At 37.8% G+C, this 14341-nt stretch overlaps 1 protein-coding gene across 2 annotated transcripts in view; it reads right to left on the reverse strand.

The window, feature by feature from the left end:
* Nucleotides 1-14341, reverse strand: part of LOC115209884 (adenosine deaminase) — a 37509-nt gene that overhangs the window by 20039 nt on the left and 3129 nt on the right. The window lies entirely within an intron of this gene.

A 14341-nucleotide genomic window follows, 5' to 3' on the forward strand; every position in this document is an offset into this window, starting at 1 on the left:
GAGAGAGAGAAGCAGAGAGAGAGAGAGAGGAGAGAGAGAGAGAGAGAGAGAATCAGAGAGAGGAGAGAGAAGAAGAGAGAGAGAGAGAGAGAGAGAGAAGCAGAGAGAGAGAGAGCTAGGGAGCACACAAAGAAGCATTGACAATGATATTATATTGAATAATATTATCATCGTTTAATGTTCGCCTTCCCTGCTGGCATGGGTGGGATGGTTTGACAGGAGCTGGCCAGGCAAAAACCTGCACCAGACTTCTGTGACTGTTTTGGCAGGAATTTTACAGCTGGATGCCCTTCCTAACACCAACCACTCAGCAGAGAGGGTTCAGTGTTTTTTTTATGTGGCAGGATCAGTTTTACAAGGTTTTTACAGTTAGATGCCCTTCCAAATGCCAACCACTTTACAGTGTGGACTGGGTACTTTTAAGTGGTACCTGCACTGACAGGGTCACCAAGTACTTGCAAGGGGTTAAAAAAAAAATGTTTTGAGAGGGAAGTGGAGTATTGGAGGAGGTAATCTTGTGTCAGATGATGAAAGGTTATAGCAAGACAGAAACAGGTATCTTGCTGTAGAGGAGGTACAAGGTTCCCCAGATGGAGAGAGAGAGAGAAAAAAGAGAGAGAGAGAGAGAGAAAGGAATCACGAATGAAGATAGAAACAGGTGTACTGCCACAAAGAAGATGCGTGGTTACCTAACCTAAGGGAAGTGCAGGAGAAAGAGAGAGAGACAGCAGAATAGAGATGGTGGCAAAGTGCTGGGTATACTCACAAGGGGCAGGGATCAGAATATAAATGACATGATTGAGTAAAGGAAGAGAGTGGCAAGTGCCAAGGTATAGCTTTGAGGTTTGAATTTCATAATGTAAGTGGCAAGATATTGTGAAAGAAGCATGATTACAGTGTGAAGGGGGTGGGGGTGAGTGGCAAAAACCTGAGTATATATAGTGGGGAGGCTACCAGATAGCAATGATACAAAGAAACAGGGCTGTGAGGACAGGATTGGGGAGTGAGAGGCAGGCATAATGTATGAAGGAGGAAATGTGAGGAAGAGATGTAGATTGGTTTGTTGGGGTAGGGTGTGTGAAAGTTTTCTTGTTACATGTGGGTGGAACACAGGTCAGTGGGGGAGGTAGGAGATAGTAATGATACAGTGAGACAGGGCATGTGGGTGGAACACACAGGTCGAGCTAGAGGAAAGAAATAACTCAGTAAGACAGGACCAAGAGAACAGAATTAGGGAGTGGGAACCAAGCATAGTGCATGAAGTGCAAATGCAAGGAGAAGAGATGTAGTTTGGTTTGTTGTGGTAGGGTATGTGAGGAGTTTTCTTGTTAAGAGTGGGTGGGATACAGCATTTCTAGAACACACATACACACAAGGGGCGAAGGGTCTGTGTATGCAACACATGCGCTGCATACCTTACTATTTTTCCATGATAAATAATTTCTGTGTAATATATAATTGATTATTGATAATTTTCACTAAATTCATTGTAGTCATATTTACTTTTATTTGGTTGTGTGGTAAGTAGCTTGCTTACCAGCCACATGTTTCTGGGTTCAGTCCCACTGCGTGGCACCTTGGGCAAGTGTCTTCTACTATAGCCTTGGGTCAACCAAAGCCTTGTGAGTGGATTTGGTAGACGGAAACTGAAAGGAGCCCATCGTATATATGTGTGTGTGTGTGTGTGTGTGTTTGTGTATCTGTGTTTATCACCCCAACATCACTTGACAACTGATGCTAGTGTGTTTGTGTCCCTGTAACTTAGTGGTTCGGCAAAAGAGACTGATAGAATAAGTACTAGGCTTACAAAGAATAAGTCCTGGGGTCAATTTGCTTGACTAAAGGTGGTGCTTCAACATAGCTGCAGTCAAATGACTGAAACAAGTAAAAGAGAGTATTCCTTCATTTCCTAGTATGAAGTGGTCAGCAGAAACCTAGGGAAAAGAAAGGAAGTATTTTACTGCTTGCTTTCAGTCATAGTAGGAGCAGTGATGTTATTTTCTTTGAATTCTATTATTTTCAAAAAGTGAAACAAGAAACGAGTGAGTGGTTAAGAAAGAGAAAGCAGATATTTTACTGCTTGCCTTTCAGTTGTGTTAAGCCAGCAGACATGTTGTCAACATTTTTTCTCTCTTGAAGTGCTTATGATTTTACTGTCCTGTGCAGCAGAGATCAAGAACTTGTCTAGTCAGAGGATTCCTGAGCCTTTCCTCATAGACAGATTTAGATGAGAAATGCATTTTTAGTCAATTTACAAGTTTGTTTTATTGCTTTCTGATATATTTTGTATGATTATCAGTACCAAAGAGTATACCCTTTATCTTTTATTCAATCAGTAGATTGTAGCCATGCGAGGGCATCACCTTAAATAATTTTTTTGTTTAATGAATCTACCCCAGTACTTTTTTTAAAGCCTGATGCTTATTCTTTTAGTTTATTGTGCCAAACTGCTAAGTTATAGAAACGTAAACACACCAATGCTGGTTGTCAAACGTTGGTGAAGGACAAACACAGACACAAACATGTATATATATATATATATATGATGTTTTTTTTTTTCAGTTTCCCTCTATCAAGTTCACTTACAAGGTTTTTTTGTCAGCCCAAGGATATAGTAGAAGATTGGGCTTGGAACCATGTGGTTGGGAAGCACACATCCATGCTTGCTTTCTAAAGAGATTTAACCAATGAAGAGTATTTTTGATCCCTTCTTAAGACCTGAATTCAGTCATGTGACCCCAGAATTTTCTTGACTATTTCACAGAGCAAAAAGAAGAAACCGGCAACTTGTGTGTGTGTGTGTGTTTAAAAAGTAAAGTTTTCCTCCATTCATTCGTGCCAATGCTTTAAAACTTAATTTTAGATATTTAAAGTTACTTAAGAAAGATTACATAAAAAAGTAAACTAGTACCTAAATTATCTATTAGCATAGAGCTTCAATTCATTTAAAAAGATTAAACCCAGTAGCATTTCTCATGCTTCCAAATCACCCCCAGGATTGCAAAAGGGTCAATTCAGTTTTCTCTCTACTTTCCTCAACTTTGAAACAGATAAGAATATTATCATTCTCAGAAGAGATAACTCAAAGCTTAAACTGAAAATCAAAACCAAAGTGGGCAGCAAGGAATGTCGACGTTATTTTGATTGAGAGTATTACGAATAATCTGAGTGAATGATAAGATGACCCATTCTGAACTAATTTTGTCTGTTAGTTTGTCAGTATAAGAACACATTTTCTCAGCTTTGAAGTGATACTGAAAACGAGTATCACTTACAAGTGATATTCAAAACTAAAATCATTTAATTGTATAGCTATTACAAGTGAAGGTGTAATTAAGCCAATGATCGGAAAAAACAGCATTTGTTGTTGCTATGTTTGGTGAGACTACAAACCTTTGAATGATATCTTAGCTGTCACACATTTTGCAATTTGTTGATGAGAAGGAAAGGCTTCAAGAAAGGTTTAGGGGATAAGTTGATGTCAGTAAGGACAGAAAAGCTGTATCATTAACAGAAGTTGTACATTGTTATACACATTCACTTAATTTGGTACACTCAACCAGCTTCAAGAGTTTGTGAAGGTCGAATTTTCTTCCCAACTTTAAAAAGAATTTCAACTTCTTTCTCAAAGTTGATGGCTTGAATAGCCCCTACTGGATGAAATCGTTTGAAGGTGATCTCCAAAGTTATATGTACGTTTCTCATGTCTTACTATTTCAAAACGGTGTATTGTAGGGGGAAAACTATTTTCAGACTCTCCATATTTCAAAGTATATAATGTAGGATTTTGCAGTTATTTTCATACGTCTGAATGACCCGATTATCAAATTGTATGACAAAGTCATGAAAAAAATTAGCACCATGAATTAGCGCAAATTTGTTTTCCAATCATTCAATTTTGCACTTCAGTCAAATTAAAATGCCCATCGAGAGCATTCAAATTTGTCAGAATGTGAGGAAGTGTCTTTCTAAGCATTCAAATTTGCACATGAACATTTGAGTTTGAAATAAGTTCATTCAATTTTTGCTCACATTCTAAGAAGTGAATGTCAGAAATGACAAATTTAAATGACATGTTTTGTCATGCAAATCTTATTATGTTGTCATAGCTACAAAGAAGAAATTGTGTGATTTTTCTGTCCACGAAAGTCTTTTTCATTGCTACATTCATAACCAGCTGGTATCAGCTGCATTTTATATCCCTTTCTCTTACACCAACTTGTAATCATGGAGCCACATGTAAGATACATGTATATATTGGATGAAGATAGGGCAAGGCTGGTTGATACCTTCAAGGGGCATCAAACCAATCACCTGCAACAGGCAGACACACTTCACATTAAAAGGAGTACTGCCCGATCCATTGTAGTGACCTACCTATGGTCTGGGAGGTGCCACAAGTTGCCTAGAGGGAGTGCCCAACACCTTAAAGTTGATGAGGAAATGCGAGCCAGGCTTCAGGTGATTATTGATGCCAACACACTCGCAATCCTTCAACAGATGAAGAGGAACTTAAAGGCAGCATTGTCCAGAAAGCAGGCAGTTCCAGTGTCTGCAATCTCACAGGCTGTAGATAGGATGTTGATAACAATGAAGTTGGCCAAAAACATCCAAGATGCAAGAATGAATATGTGCATTGGTTCATGGAAGAAGAAATCGTTGGCCATTACATATTCATTGATGAATGTAGATACAACATTTGGACCAGGCAGTCTTTTGAATGAGCTTCCCAGAGCATTCCTGTTCATCAAGTTGTCAACTGTCAGTGTGAAAAAAACTGTCACTTTTGCAGTGTTGGGAGAAATTGGCCTGCTTCAGCACTCCATTGCAAATGATACCATTGCACAAAGCTCTTTTGAGGAATTCTTGGTGGAAAGTTTTGAGCATGTGCCAACATGTTCCCAATGAATGAATCTGTCTACTTCATCTACGACAGTATGCAGCCACATATTTGTGCTGAGCTCCCAGCTGACGCCAACCTATGGATCAGTCTGAAGCTCCTGCCTCCCTACTTGTCGTTTCTTAATTGTATGGAAATGGCACATTATGCCTTAACCCTTTCATTACTGTATTTATTTTGAGATTCTCTGATTTTCTCTCAATTATTTTAAATATAACAAAGAATTTAGTAAAATAACTTAGTTATCATTAAGTTAGTGTTAGGAACATTAATTGTGACTAAGGTTTGGTGAAAGATTTTAATTAAAAACTTATGAAAACAAGACATTTGTACTACAGAGCTAGGGCCGGTTTCAGCCGGGTTAGTAACGAAAGGGTTAAGGCAGCTGTCAAGCAGGAACTTGCTCAAGCTGAGTTGCAACAAAGGGTTGATGACTGGTTAGCTGTAGAAGAAGCTGGCATGATCATGGAAGAATGGCAAGCACATCATACAACAGGGCATTTAATTTGAATGATGTATAAATTAAGGTCTTTGACCAAAGGGCGAAATTGAATGATAAAAAAAAAAAAAAGAATTTGAAACAGGGGTGAGTGGAATACACAGAAATCCACACACCCCAACCTCAGTAGGTGGGGGGACTGCATGATCTAGATTCCTAGTCTACCTTTCACCACAGATGTATACACACACACAAACTCAATATGTATATATATTATCAACATTGTTTAATATCTGTTTTCCATGCTGTCATGGGTTGGACGGTTTGACTGAGGTCTGGAGAGCCAGCGGTTGCATCAGACTCCAATCTGATCTGGCAATGTTTCTATGGCTGGGTGCCCTTCCTAACACCAACCACTCCGAGAGTGTAGTAGGTGCTTTTTACATGCCACTGTCACATGAATCAGTCAAGGGACACTGGCCACAGCTACGATATTGGTTGTACTTGACTCGACAGGTCTTCTCAAGCATATCATATCGCCTGATGCATCAGGGGTACTCTTAACTGGACCAGACATGCATGGTTGCGACTCACTTTAGTTGCTGGGTCTTCTCAATCACAGCATATCTCCAAAGGTCTCAGTCTCTTGTCATTACCTCTGTAAGGCCCAATGTTTGAATACACACACACACACAATATTCCCTCACCACATCGCGGTTCACCTACCGTGCACCCAGTACATCGCGGTTCACCTATTGCGCTCCCAGTACATCAAAGAGTTTTCTGGCTAATATATGTAAATTTATATCACGGGTTTCTGTGGCCAATAGGTATTTATATTTTTTTAGATTTTAATTATTTCTGTGCAAGGTTTTGGAATGTAACAACCACAATAGTTGAGGAATGCATTGTAAATAAAAAAGAGATAAAAAAAACATACATAACACACACACACTTCATGCATACACATACTATACATATATATAACATATATATATCACATACATACATAACATACATATATCACATACATACATAACATACATATATCACATACATATATACATAACATACATATATCACATACATACATAACATACATATATATACACACACATAACATACATATATATACACACACACACATATATATAACATATACATATTTATAACATATAACATAACACATATATCTATATATGTGTCCTCAGCCGCCTGGATTACTGCTCCCAGCTATGGTCACCCAGCAGTGTAAAATTAACAGCAGACCTTGAAGCAATTCAGAGAAGTTTCACAAAGAAGATCGTCTCTTTGCAACAGCTCAGTTACTGGGAAAAGCTGAAACAGCTAAGACACTACTCCCTAGAGTGCAGGCAGGAGAGGTATGCAGTAATATACATCTGGAAGATCCTTGAAGGAATTGTGCCAAATTTACAGCAATGCCAGAACTGGTTGACACTGCATATTGCCAAAGATCCAAGCAATGCCATCGCACTTCAGTACCAGTTACTGCAACAACCTGGGTTTCAAGGGCCCACAGCTTTTTAATATTCTCCCAAAGAGCTTGAGGAATTTCCATAAAGTAGATGTAGGTGTTTTCAAATCATGGTTGGACCTCTTTCTGTTGAGAGTCCCAGATGATCCTACCTCACGGCAAGAGGTGCAAATGAGGGTAGCTACATCAAACTTCATTCTACACTAAATGGCATATATTAAAGGAAGATCTCACTAATAAAAGCGTAGCAAAATGGCGGTGCTCCAGCATGGCTACAGCTATGAGCTGAAACTACAAATATATATATATGACATATGTATGCAGAAAATTGGTGACCCTAACAGGACACCTTACAGGATAAATGGAGCAGTCAAAGCCCAAACCATGGTTAAGAGTAATTTCGAAGGGATGACAAATAAAATCATTTTCAATAGTGACCACTTGTGTCTTGGTTTCAAACATTAATGAAGAAATAAAATAATTTGCTATCCATGTTCTTCATCAGCAAAGGCACTACAATTAACATATGTGTATGTCTATGAGACAAATAGACAGCACATGTCTCGTCTTTATACATTATAATTTTTCAAAACCACCTTGCAAGCACAATTAGTCAACAGCAAATAAAAATTTATATGCCGACTTTCTTTAAAATTCCTAAACTCATATTAAGAAAATATATAAGGGTAGAAAAATTAGAGAAATTTTCTACCAGTGGCCTGCATGCATAGAATATTTTTCATATAAAATTATTGTACATTTATACAGAAAAGGAGCAGTCAATGCCCAAACCACAGTTAAGAGTTATTTTGAAGAGGATAAAAAATAATATTAGCAAGTAATTTTTCTACCTTTATATATATATATATATATATACATATATATATATATATATATACATATATATAAACCTACATACTACATACACTTGCAAGGGGGTAGCTGGGTTTTCTCAATGCATTAAGCCACTGCTCCCTTCCCACCTTTAAGTTCATTCATCCTCTGCTCTCACCCAATCCCTTCCAGCGTCTTTTTCTCTCATTGCTCGTTGCCTTCACTGCTCTCCTTTTCTTTTACCATCCTCTCCTTACAATCTCTCTACCAACTCGACTCTCTAATTGCTTCTCCCCCACTCCACACAGACTCTCCATTACCTTCACCATCTTCTATATTTCATGCCAACTTCGTGTATTCACCCTTGTAACATAAAACAGCACTTGATTTCCCCTACACAGCTCACCCCATCACCTTTTCACTCCGCCCCTTTCTCTCTCACTAAACCTTGACACTACCTTTCTTCTGTCCCTACCATACTTCTTGCTCTCAATAGTGTCTCCTATGTTAATCTAACCACTCCATCACAACAAGAAACTCTCATCATCTTGCCAATGATCATCGCCCTCTTTCTCATTTGTGTGAATTCTTTAGCCTGTCAGTTCAAGGTAGCCTCACTAGTGCTGCACAAAATACATCCAGCATGCTGCAAAGTGGTTGTCATTAGGAAAGGCATCCAGTCACAAAAACCATGTCAAAACTGTGAGACTGGAATATGATGTCGGCTCCTAATTCACAGAAACTGCAACTGGCATTCAAGCAAGACAGATCATGGCTCTCCCTCCCCAAGCTTTGACAATTTGCAGACTTGCTTGTATCACAGTCTTTCACTTTTCCGGATAGCTAAGGGCTAAGCCAACACACTAAATCTATTCCTACACACTATTCTGATGGCAAGTGGACCTATATTTTATGCAGGGTAATATGCATAATTTTCTATCAATAAAATCTGTTATTGAATGTTTGCAAGTTTGCAAGTTTGCTTTTGTTGTATCCATGCAGCCAGCCTGATCTTACACTCAGAAAGAATACAGTATCAATCTTTCTCATGAACAATCATGCGACGATGGTCTACAGCAAACACATCAGCTCGTAACAAAGTAAAATTTCAATTTTTCTTATATAAATGAAACACAATACTCTAGTGAAAGGTATTGAGTTATCCTTCAATTATTGTTTGACTAAGCATTAATGGATATATAAACTGTGTTTGTGTGTATCTGTGCTCTTGCTTTGACATTATGTAACAATTCGTAAGCGTCACCACCTGCGAAAAAATATCTAACCATAGAGAAGTATTACCGTTTGGAACTAGGTGGATGTTAGCAACAAGTGTTACAAGCTATAGAAAATCTACTTCCAATAAACTCTACCTGATGCATGCAAGTATACACAAGTGGACGCTAAAACGCTGCGTGCACGCACGCGTACACACACACACACGCACAAATTCAGGTGTTAAATGCATGCATCAGTATGTAGATTGTAATTAATTTGTAATTAATTATATACTATGGAATATTTAATTATGTATTATTCTAATTATGTGCTTCTGAACGTTAAATAATGTATTTTGAAACAATGCGATTGTAGTAATGTATTTTGGACACATAATATTTAAGAATATGTAATGTATTTTGAAATAATTTTATTATTGTTTTTGAATATGTATTTTATTTTGAAATGTTTTGATTGTAATAAAGTACTTGGGAATTAATAAACTTCAATTGTTATTTCCAACATATCTCCAAATTTTCATTTTGAAGGCCAGATTTTCCTAGTTAACTAAAAAAGTTTGAAACTTCGTATATTGGTAGAATGTGTCAAAAGAAAACATTATTGTAAACAAAATTGAAAACAAAATTGTAATTCGTAACTAAAACGTAGTTTAATTTTTACGAATTTTAACCAATGAAATCCCAACATCTTCGAATTTTAACCAATGAAATCCCAACATTGCTGCGTTATCGATATTGATAAAGAAATATAGCAGACGCACGACACACACACACATTTGCACAAGCACATAGTAATTAATATATAAGCGTACACACACATACAAACGGACATATACATACACACATATACGCACACAAGCAAAAATACACGTTCTTGTTTTGCCACTTGCCGCAACAAATTTGCACAGAAGGGGGTGTGGGGTCAATGTTTCATCGTTTCGGGGTCGATAAATTAAGTACCAATTACGCACTGGTGTCGAGGATTTTTTTCCCAATTTATATCACAGCTTCCGACAATTTTATGAAAAAATATTTCGCAAATTTTTACAATACTAGTCACACTCCACGCGCAAACTCGAGACCGATTTAGGCATATTATTGTTTTGTTTTTGTTGTTTCTGGCCCTTCAAAACCATGGGAGAAGCCTTTTCGGTAAAAAAAAAATAAAGAAAATATTAAAAAAATATCGTTAATATTTTTATTGGGCGACGAAATTCATCGATTTCAGAGATATAGCTGTTATTTCTAGCACATGTAGAAGACAGAAGAAGAGGTAAATAATTTGAGCTCGAATATGCAACAGCGATAGAATATGCAACAGACTTAAATACTGGCATCCCTGCATGGCAGCGAGCCAATGAATGAAACGAGTAAGGATTAAAAATTGAGACGAAAAGGACATAAAATTTATTGCAATGATAGTCGTTTTGGTTGCTTTACGTCTCATGAAAAAATATAACTGTCCCACAGACATCAAGTTTGTTTTAATCTTTTTTTATACTGACCAAATATTTGTTGTAATACATCAGTAATGTATTAATGGGTTTAAATTTTGAGAAGAAGGCGTGAGTCGATACCATCGAGACCAATACATGACTGGAACTTTATTTCATCGACCTCAGAGAGATGAAAAGTAAAGTTGATCTCAGTGTAATTTCAGTACAAGACGCAGTAAGTCAGAAAACATCCCGCAAAGCATTTTCCGCCTCTCTAACAATACTACCAGCTCGATGCCAAATACGAATTATATTTGATTAAAAAGAAAAAAAAAAAAAAAAATCCGCGCGACAAGCAAGATATTTGTAAAAACATTTGCAAGCAGAACTTTGTGAACAGATGTACTGCTATTTGAGAATTTTACTTGGAATCTGATATTTTCTTTTAGCACAAAATATGTCACCCGTTTTGTAACAGAGGTCAAGGACGTTTGGGAAATGTATTGAGCAACACATTCTGTGTGAGCCTATATATATATACATACATATAGACGCATACGCACATACACACGCTCCCCCACGAGCATAAAAAAATAAAGCACAATAAAGTGCAACACGCAACCAAAAATCGGGCTCAGTCGTGGGTTCCACACGCCACTAGTGTAGAACGGCGCGCAGCATTAACCTCGAGATAAGCTAGAGTGCAGAATACGAGCCAACTGAGAAAAATAAGCTGTAAACAAGTGTGATATTCAATGCTTTATAGCACATACACGCATTTCAGCAAAATGCCGAAATAATTACATAGTAGTAGAAACATTATGCAACCAAACACTTCATCAGTGACCCGCAATAAATACAGCAATGTATGATCAAGTTCCACATATATACAGGGTGTTCAGGCTAAATTTAACACTTTGCATAAAAGGAAAAGAAAACATATCCAAAACTAAAGTATTTCTTAAAAAATCGAAAAATATCAAACTAGATTATGGATAGGACATAAAAGTTTACTCAAAGTAGCCGCCATCAGCTTCCACCACCGCCTCAAGACGGCTCCTGAACCTAGCACATGCATTCTTCACTGAGTCCTTGTGAAAATCTTTGAACACCTCGATCTTGACTATCAGCTCGGCCTTAGTGTTACAGGCAGAGTTTGGTATATTTCTCAACCACGTCCCACAGTAATCCATGCGATTACAATCGGGGGAATGAGGAGGCTAGAAATTGGTTCTGATGAAGTCATAGAAATTCTCCTACAACCACTGACTCTTTCCGAGGTATAGTAAGGAGTCAAATCCTGCTGTCACACATATGGCCTTCCAGCAGCAACCCTCTCCAGCTAGGGATTGATCGCAGTGTTCTACAGCTTCACATAGCCACCTGAATTGAACCTAGGTCCCTGTTAAAATATATACAGTGGCAAATGTCACCCTCACTGGAGGCACACTAAAAAACCACAATTTGGAGGAACTTAGTTTTAATTATGTCCGTGTCACGTCTTAGAACCTTTACAGAGTTCAAAGGACATTGAGCAGCAGCAGTCTTGATATCGGTACTTTGATATCCGGCGCGAATTATCATAATATAGGTAACTCTTTACCAATATTCAGTTGGCTTCCAATCCTCCATATCAGCTAACTTTTTCTCAATTACAACTTTAATCTTTATGCTCTCCACTCTCCAGTCCAGTTGACTGTTCACCAATACATCAAGTTGTTCCTAAAAACAATCGTCAAATTTAGCCCGAGCGCCCTGAACATTTTTGCCCTGTTATGCAGATAATCAATAACCTCGCATATTACATAAAATAGCAGGGAATAGACAAAGCATCATACGAAAAAGTCCGAACAATGCCGCTACTGTCAAAACCAAATATGTGCAACCAGAAGGAAAAAAACTGGAAAAAAAATCCGAATCTTTTCAGTTTGAACGGCAGTTTTTTTCTAGCGGTGTCATATGAAATTGTCACCCATAATTATGACCCTAGTATCGATCTATTGCATTTCAATCTGTTTTAGGGTTAGGGGTGGGGGGTAAAGGTATTTTTTTTTCTTCACAAATGTAAATAAACCCAATCTGTTTCTTAAACGAGGAACATATTCATACGGCACAGAATGTTTTTTTCTTTTTACCTCAATGGACGTCATTGATTGGTTGAAATTGCAGAAATTGATGGGAAAAAAACAACAAATATCTTACAAACCATAGAATTTTCTCAATAAAGCCAAGAGAAAAAGATGTTTTATAAACACATTCTACCAGTATACGAAGTTTAAAAGTGTTTAGTTACGTGGAAATTATTTTAAAAAACTGCCGTTCAAACCGAAGAGATCCAAAAATCCATAAAAAAAGTAAAAGGGACGGAAGATACAAACCGAACTCATAGCAGATAAGTCTGCTAAGACTATCTGAAAGACAAAAATACACATCCAATACAAAAGACATAAAAACACATACATACAGGTAAGCACGCATATATGCATACACGCACTCAATACACGATAGTCTCTCGTAATCCGAGAAAGACGGTTCTGCAATTTCTTGCTGAACAACTCACAAATGACTTGTTTATAATCATCAGATGTTTGTGTTGTACATTAGCTCACGCTGTTCATCAAATTGACGTTGCCTGAACGGTGTACCGCGCGTCATCTGTCGAAGTGATCTAATAAACAACGTGAGATGAAGTGTTTTACTCAAGAACACAACACACCACGATCTCGCGAAGTACAACACTAACAAAGCCACGCACCCTCAACACAGACAACCAGATACATAAATAGATATACATCCATGTAGTGATAAAACAAAACCAATAGACAGAGTACATATAAACGTACATGTATGAACACACGCACACATTTTATATATATATTTCTATATCCATATCTACACACAACAGGCACATACATTCATGCACACTATGGTATCTATGGTGCGGGGAAAGGTTTCCTCTTGTCTAGAAACAATTTCTAGAGACGTTAGTTTTGACATTCAAAGAGAAGTACGGGCCGTAACAAAGCATCTGGCTTCTCTTCCGCTTACCCCCGGAGTGGGCTATTTTGCCTATGGGGTGGAAGATGGGGGAAGGTCCTTGATTTACTACCCAAAGGGTTATGTTCTGGGTGTTAACTCGTACTGATGGAAGCGGGACTACGGTCCATTAACCCAATCTCTCCGCAATTAACAAGCCAGAGAATCCCGTGGGACCTGATGGGTCACGTTTTCGTCCCGCTAAAGATTTCACTGTCAATGGTGAAGAGTCCGTATCCCCACCAACTGTTTGGGTTGGCAGCGGAGTTACCCGATCTGCGTTGGATAGACAAATGTTCCTTACAATCCCACTACAAGTACTCTCGGTTCCTATACAATCTTTAAGGTCTAGTTCTGGACCTTAAAGATTGTATTTCTGGGATAAACTTAATACTGTCTTTATCAACAGCTCCCATGAGAGCCTCATAATACTCTGCATTATTGTAAAATATACGACCAAGGCTGAAAGGCTGGAGATTCTAACTGATATTTCTTACCAAGACATTGATGACGTATCTAGGATAGCATGATTGCCTATGAACGTAATGGAGGCTCTCTTTATTATATAGAAAATAGTCCCGAATCCTAATCTAAAGTGATGTCAAGAAAGTTAACCCTTCTACTGCAATTCAAAGCAGAATCATTATCTTCGAATGTTTCTACGTAAAATAAAAATATATATAAAAGAAAAAGATATAAAAAAAAAAACGGGGAAAAAAAAGGTAGGGCGGGAACTGAAATTTTGAATTGCTGATTTTTTGGCATAATCGGAACCTCCGTTGCAGACAACGTCGAATCTGAAAAAGAAAAGGGGGAAAATGCGAAAAGGAGTGAGGCGCATAACCTCCATAAATTCCAAAGATATAAACATGGAATTTCTTTGAATTTTTATCAAATTGACTTTTCTTTCTTGTTGCATCTGCATTTAATACAGGTGTAGTGGATCTTGCATGCATGAAGTGG

This window comes from Octopus sinensis, linkage group LG3, assembly GCF_006345805.1.
Source record: "Octopus sinensis linkage group LG3, ASM634580v1, whole genome shotgun sequence".
In the NCBI taxonomy this organism is placed as follows: domain Eukaryota; kingdom Metazoa; phylum Mollusca; class Cephalopoda; order Octopoda; family Octopodidae; genus Octopus; species Octopus sinensis.